Source organism: Saccopteryx leptura, chromosome 3 (genome assembly GCF_036850995.1).
Source record: "Saccopteryx leptura isolate mSacLep1 chromosome 3, mSacLep1_pri_phased_curated, whole genome shotgun sequence".
In the NCBI taxonomy this organism is placed as follows: domain Eukaryota; kingdom Metazoa; phylum Chordata; class Mammalia; order Chiroptera; family Emballonuridae; genus Saccopteryx; species Saccopteryx leptura.
In genome coordinates this window covers 116,667,752-116,675,627 of record NC_089505.1, presented here as the reverse complement: position 1 = coordinate 116,675,627, position 7,876 = coordinate 116,667,752, and the positions used below count along the sequence as shown (strand labels likewise).

General features: G+C 40.8%; 1 pseudogene; it reads left to right on the top strand.

The window, feature by feature from the left end:
• Positions 1-2,560: 2,560 nt before the first annotated feature.
• On the top strand, positions 2,561-2,851 carry LOC136397627 (mitochondrial import inner membrane translocase subunit Tim8 A pseudogene; annotated as a pseudogene).
• Positions 2,852-7,876: the final 5,025 nt, after the last annotated feature.

Genomic DNA, 7,876 nt, shown 5'->3' with positions numbered 1-7,876 from the left:
TAATTTCAGAAACATATCAAATCCAAATGAAATTTTTTTTTTTGTATTTTTCTGAAGCTGGAAATGGGGAGAGACAGTCAGACAGACTCCCGCATGCGCCCGACCGGGATCCACCCGGCACGCCCACCAGGGGGCGATGCTCTGCCCCTCCGGGGCGTCGCTCGTTGTGACCAGAGCCACTCTAGCGCCTGGGGCAGAGGCCAAGGAGCCATCCCCAGCGCCCGGGCCATCTTTGCTCCAATGGAGCCTCGGCTGCGGGAGGGGAAGAGAGAGACAGAGAGGAAAGAGAGGGGGAGGGGTGGAGAAGCAGATGGACGCTTCTCCTATGTGCCCTGGCCGGGAATCGAACCCGGGACTTCCGCACGCCAGGCCGACGCTCTACCACCGAGCCAATTGGCCAGGGCCCCAAATGAAATTTATAAGCACAAGGATGACATACATACTTCACGGTAGCAAGGAACAAGAAATCCCACTAGAAGGGTTAACATGGCAAAAAAAAAGAGAGACTGGATAAGGGGAGTGGACATATTCGGCCATGAATTACCAGGTAAATGGTTAAAAAAAAAACAAAACAACTTAGGTGCTTAAACATAAGCTTTGTGTTTGTGTGTGCACGCACACATGCCCGCAGGAATTCTGGCATCTCCTGCTTTCAGAATCATTGCAAATCAAAATATACCACATTCATTCTATTAAGCTCAATAAGTGAGAGCAAGCCATAGGTGGATCATAAATTCAGATGAAATGAAATTAAAACAACTTCATAAGTTAGGAAATATTCAAAACTGTTGTTCAAAAGTGGAGATGAGAACTTATGAGGAAAGACAGAAGATATAAGGATTACAAATACGTTTTCATTATATAGAAAAACAACTCTTCTTCATTTCCATTAAAATATCAGAATCTGAGGAAATATAGTTAGATAAGTGTGGGGTGTTAGCAAAAAAAAGGATTTCAAAGTCATAGAATTGAGGCTCAAGTCTTTACGAGCAACATGACCTCAGTTTTCTTTACCTGTCAAATGGGAACAACGATCTCTAACTTTTAGGATCATTATGGGGATTTAGTAAGGTAACTATGACTTCCTTTTTCCACTTCCTGTTCCTGAGAGAAGTCATGGTTCTCTCTGCTGAACTTCAGTGAATATCAACATTTTGCCAGTCTTGCTTCATAAATCTCCCACACATTTTTTCCCTGGAATATTTCAAAGCAAATCCATGTCAGTTCATTTCAATATTTCAGTTGCCAAGATTTATCATTTTTTACCAAAAGAAACCCCAATGTCATTGCCTGGTGGGGGGGGGGGGGGCAAAGGAATCTTTTTGCATGTGTTACTTGGTTTGGTTAACTTATTAAGGTTAACCCTAGTTGATTTACTAAATAACTCTTCATTTCTTTGCTTTGCATTAGCCCTTTGAATATTCTAATTATGCCCAACACTGTTATACTTCAGAATTAGCTGCATGTTGTATTTGCAGTATTTTAACTTTTTAAGTGAATAGTAGTAATAACAGGTTGAATCTCTTCCTGAGTTTGAAGGACTTATCACAGATTTAGACAGTCCAAATTCATTTTCAGGACTTTCTTCAATGCTTGCTTCAGGAATGTTCCAGGGAAGGTTTTTTAATTACTGTCCTGTTCTCTTGGGAGATGCCTGGCAAGTGCTCAGCCTCAGACTCCTGCAACTTTGAATTTAACCTTCACCTGCCTATTCTCTTAATTGGGTTCCATTTTTAAAAAAAGAGATCCAGCCTGACCAGGTGGTGGTGCAGTGGATAGAGCATAGGACTGGGATGCAGAGGGCCCAGGTTCGAGACCCTGAGGTCACCAGCTTGAGCGTGGGCTCATCTGGATTGAGCAAAGCTCACCAGCTTGGACCCAAGGTTGCTGGCTCAAGCAAGGGATTACTCAGTCTGCTGAAGGCCTACGGTCAAGGCACATATGAGAAAGCAATCAATGAACAACTAAGGTATCGCAACGAAAAACTAATGATTGATGCTTCTCATCTCTCTCCATTCCTGTCTGTCTGTCCCTATCTATCCCTCTCTCTGACTCTCTCTCTGTCTCTGTGGAAAAAAAAAGTGATCCACAGTGCTCTTCAGCTAAATTTCTCATTGCCAAGACATCTGATTTTGAAGGTTTTCTAGTCTTTGTAATTTCCTCAGGGAGGTTTTTGTGCCTTTATTGAACGCCTACTATTCTCTGGCCTGCAACCCTGATGTTCCAGATATTTTTTTCACTTATATAGCATTTCAAGTACATGAAGTGCATATGTATTATAAAATATTATCTAAAAATTAGCTAATATTACCATAGCCTTTCCCTCCCATCTCTCTTAACCCAAGTAGATAATACACCACAACATAGGAAAAGCCTTTGTGAGGTGTTAGGAAACCTGAGTTATAATTCTAGATCATTCATTGGCATCAGTTTAACTAAAATTAACAAAAATATACTAAGTGCATTGTGGGTGCTAAGTTTAAAAATGAATGAGGGTGCAGACATATGAAGGTTGCTGAGTTGGTGTGCAGTGCATCTTGGCACCTGTGGTCACGCTTGGATGGATTCCTCCTCCACTTCCTCTCCTGCGGGTTTGGGCTGGTAGACCTGCAGCTGCAGCATTTCATTGCCATGGAGACTCAGAAGCAGCGCTTCCAGAGGCTGGTGCACCAGATGACAGAACTTTGTTGGGAGAAATGCGTGGGCAAGCCTGGGCCAAAGTTGGACAGCCCAGCCAAGCCTGTTCTGTGAACTGCGTTGAGTGCTTCACTGATACAAGCCAATGTATCTTGAGTCGACTGGAACTGACCCAGAATCCAAGCCCGTCTTCTCAGAAAGCCTTTCTGACTGATTTCAGCATTACCTTTTTGGAAAAGGAAGGGTGTTCAAGACCTGAAGATTGGTTGATGGATGGTTGAAGTAAAGGCTATAGGGAGGATTAGCCCCCACCTTTGGCACTCTTGGGGCATCCTGTCATCTGAGAATGAATAAAGACCAGTTTGTGTGTGTGTGTGTGTGTGTGTGTGTGTGTGTGTGTGTGTGTGTGTGTGTGTGTGTGTGTTTGGGGTTTGAGGATATAATGCTGGTGGCCAAGGCCAGGCAGGTCCACATTGGATTCGGACAGACAATAGAGAAACCGTGGAGCTAGAAGGTGTCAGGTCATTCCCTTTTAATAGAGTCTTGCAATGGCAGACAAGCACACAGGCAGGGAAAACCACCTCTCAGGCAAATGAACAGCAAAAATGTCCCCTCACAGTGGTGGGCAGGCAATCTGCAATCTGCCATCCCCTGCTCTGACGGCGAGCACCCGGAGCCTTACACAGACTATACACACGATGCTGTCACACGTTCATGCACTCATCGGGCACAGTACAAGCAAGCAAGCCTAACACAGCTATTTTCCCAACAGAGGGTAATATGTGTATTTGGTTGTGTTTTTTAGTGTTAATTTTGTGAAAGCAATTGATAGATGAATGGAAAACGTTACTAGATGCATGTTACTGTATGTGGGACATTGTTTCTCTTATTGAAGTCCCATTAACTGCCTCCTATAATTTGTACAGTGGAACTGCTTTCTGTAATTTGATAGACCAGTGGTCCCTAACCCCCGGGCCATGGACCGGTCCGTGGACCATTTGGTACCGGTCCGCAGAGAAAGAATAAATAACTTACATTATTTCCGTTTTATTTATATTTAAGTCTGAACGATGTTTTGTTTTTTAAAAATGACCAGATTCTGCCTGACCAGGCGGTGGCACAGTGGATAGAGCATTGGACTGTGATGCAGAAGACCCAGGTTCGAGATCCTGAGGTCTCTAGCTTGAGCATGGGCTCATCTGGTTTGAGCAAAGCTCACCAGCTTGGACCCAAGCTTGCTGGCTCGAGCAAGGGGTTACTTGGTCGGCTGAAGGCCCGCGGTCAAGGCACATATGAGAAAGCAATCAATGAACAACTAAGGTATCGCAACGAAAAACTGATGATTGATGCTTCTCATCTCTCTCCCTTCCTGTCTGTCTGTCCCTATCTATCGCTCTCTCTGACTCTCACTCTGTCTCTGTAAAAAAAAAAAAAAAAAGACCAGATTCCCTCTGTTATATCCATCTAAGACTCACTCTTGATGCTTGTTTCATAAGTTCAACAATTATATTTAAAAATACCACAGTTTTTATGCTGGTCACATAATTTTATTTTGTGCATTTATCCATCCCACCCTAAAGTCTATGAAAATATTTTCTGACATTAAACCGGTCCATGGCCCCAAAAAGGTTGGGGACCACTGTGATAGACCACATGGGTAAAATCTGTCATTTGCACAGAGTCTTTTCAGATCTCTGGGGACACTGATACATCTTTGTGTCTTTGAGAAAGGGGAAAAAAAATCTATGGAATGTTCATACAATACAGTTCAGCTTTATAAATTAAGTCCCTTCCTTCTATTGTGATTTACTTAAATATCTAATAAAGAACGGTCTCCAGGTAATACAGGCAGCCTGAGTGTCTAGAGACCTTTAGCTACGAAGGAATCTAGCCAGTGAACATAATTCTCGTTACTAATGTGCCACTAGGAAGAGGTTAACTTACTCTGAATTTTAGGGTCCAAGAAATTCAAAGATGTGCCTAAATAAGTTGTAAAGATTCAGCCTGTCAAAAACTTACAGCTGTTTCAAGTAAGAGATGCATGACCAACGTTAATCAGTATAGATGCCATTTACTGCCTTCTTTCAAACACTGAAATAAAGCTTCTACTTGATTAAAAAAAAAAAAAAAGAATGAGGATGGCCTTTGCCTCCAGAACAGGACTGTATCTTAACCGTCTTTGTAACTTCCTCTGGGACATGTCGTTTTCTTTTTCTTTTTTTTTTAAAAGTTGCTATTTTATTATCAAGATTCATTTCTAATTAACAACAATTAAGCATTGATACTTATTTGAACATGAGAGCCCTGTATCTGTTACATGGTACACAGAGAAATATGAGCCTTGGTTGTTTTTTTTTTTAATAAATAAGTTTTTATTAGTTTTAATGGGTGACATCAATAAATCAGGGTACATATATTCAAAGAAAACATGTCCAGGTTATCTTGTCATTCAATTATGTTGCATACCCATCACCCAAAGTCAGATTGTCCTCTGTCACCTTCTATCTAGTTTTCTTGGTGCCCCTCCCCCTCCCCTCCCCCTCTCCCTCCTTCCCTCCCCCCGCCCCCCGTAACCACCACACTCTTGTCCATGTCTCTTAGTCTCGTTTTTATGTCCCACCAATATATGGAATCCTGCAGTACTTGTTTTTTTTCTGATTTACTTATTTCACTCCGTATAATGTTATCAAGATCCCACTATTTTGTTGTAAATGATCTGATGTTATCATTTCTTATGGCTGAATAGTATACCATGGTGTATATGTGCCACATCTTCTTTATCCAGTCTTCTATTTTTTTTTTACAGTGATTAAAGCCTTTAAGCAAACTCTTGGCCAATACAGCAAGAATCCATAAAAGAGTAATGTGGGACATGTCATTTTCTATGGTACCTATCCTACAGTGGCTTGTCTGAGCCCACAGGTTAGGACTGAGTTTCAAATTCTGTGTTTGTTTTTTTTTTTTTGTTTGTTTTTTTTTAAAGATTTTTATTTATTTTTATTCATTGTAGAGAGGGGAAGAGAGAGAGAGAGAGAGAGGGAGAGAGAGAGAAGGGGGGGGAGGAGCAGAAAGCATCAACTCCCATATGTGCCTTGACCAGGCAAGCCCAGGATTTTGAACCAGCAACCTCAGCATTTCCAGGTTGACGCTTTATTCACTGCGCCACCACAGGTCAGGCTCAAATTCTGTGTTTTAAAGTTATACCAATTATCCCATTTTCATCACATTGCACCAATCATCTCATTTTCTACATCTTGCCATACTTACCAAGCAAACTTTTATCTGAGGATGACACTGGAAATTTGATCACCAATGGAAACAAATTCAGAAAGGGTCTGCATTAGTCAGGATAGGTTCTGTTTTAGTCTGGTAGTATCCCCAATCCTCAGTGGCCCAATCAGCAAAAGTAGTTTTTTCACTTGCACTGAGTGGCCTTCCCATGTCAGCTGTGGCTTTTTTGCACACTGTCTTCACTTTGAGACAGAAGCAGATGAATCATCTTGAATGTTGCTGGTCATCAGGACAGCAGGAAAGGAAAAATATCATGAAGCACACTCACTCTTAAAGCTTCTACCTGGAAGTGCCTCCTATGGCCATCACTCACCTTTGGTTTGTAAGTCACATAACCAAGCTGCTGTTGATGGAGTGGGGAAGTACAATCTGCCCCTGAGAAGCATAGTAAATGTTTGGAAACAATAATAAGGCCAATCACAAGGTCTCTTTACCCCACACCCCCTTTTTTTGGATTGCAAAACAAAGAGATTTTCAGCCTCCTGCCATGTCATGCAGCAAAGACTATTTGAACAGTGTTCATAGGAAAAAAATGAAAAGAATTCTTTGGGACTTCGTGTAGATTACAACCTCATCTATGTCTTTAACAAAGTTTGAAAGGTTTCCTGAAGTGGTACTTGAATGTAAATATATCCACTTGCAGTGACTAGCACCCAGTAAGTTGCAATTCTTATACCAATGTAAACTGATGGGCTAGTAGGTATGTGAAGGTGAGCTTAGAGCCAGACAGTTCTAGGTTCAAATCCTGACTCTATCACTCTCAAATTACTGAGCCTCTGTTTCTTCTTTAAAAATGTGGATGACCATCACATAGTTTAGCTCTAAAAATTAAAGGAAAATGCATGCAAAGGGTCTATTATACTTCCAAATCACACAAGAAACACTCAATAAATATTAGCCATTCCTCACCATGCTGCCCTCAGTATTGGATGTCTCAATCATTTTCATTCAGCTCATTAGATATTAAGTAGGTCAATAACTAGATAACTTTAAATCAAACAAGTTTCTTAATTACCATGTTTGGACCCAGAGTTTCAGGCTCCTTTGGGCTGCAAACCTTGGTTGCTCTTTCCTGGTTCTTTTCTTTCTATCATTCCAAGAGATACTAACTGGAAGAGAGATTTCCTCTGATGTCACTCTATTTGAGCATCCTCTGACTCACTCTTCTAGCACTACCCAAGTTTCATCTACACCACTGCTTGCACATAATGTAAATACTTTATTTAATCTACGCATTTGTTAATATTTGTTCAGCTGTCTTTGGTGCCCTTGTGTCTTTCATCATGCTTTTAATTAGCTCAGTTGATTGTGAGAGTGGAGGTAAGCCAAAGTTTGAGCCAGGTGGTTACAGGGAAGATGGATGGGGGTGAGGGGTGGGGGTGGTAGGTGGTGTTAATGCACTAGTGCAAATTCATTGCCAGCACTAGGGAAAAAAAACCCCGTTAGGCTACTGCTTCCACTGGAAAGAAATATTATAAGCTACTCCTTTCTACTGAGACTGATTAAGCAGTAGAGCAGGGGTCCCCAAACTTTTTTGTGCCATGCTCCACCTTAACCTTTCTAAAATTTTTATGTCCCCCCCTATGTAACATACATAATTTTTAACATTAAAAAATTGATTTGTTCACTTAATAAACATAAATGATAGGTTCTAGGAAGAAATCACTATGAAATTGTTAACAAAACACAGTAAGTAAAATTTCAAAACATACAATGAAAAACAGAAATTTAAATTCCAAATAATTTTAATACAGATTTTTCTATATTAATTTATTATTTTAATTTAGTGTGATCCTTGTGCTTGATGCTTGCTGCACAGAGATTTTATATTAGGTTCCAATTTGGTTAGCTTTAGTCTCAAGTCTCCACGTTGTGTCATATCCAGACGATTTCTTTTTTTTACCAGTAAATCATTTACAGCACTAAATCCACATTCAGCTAAAAATGA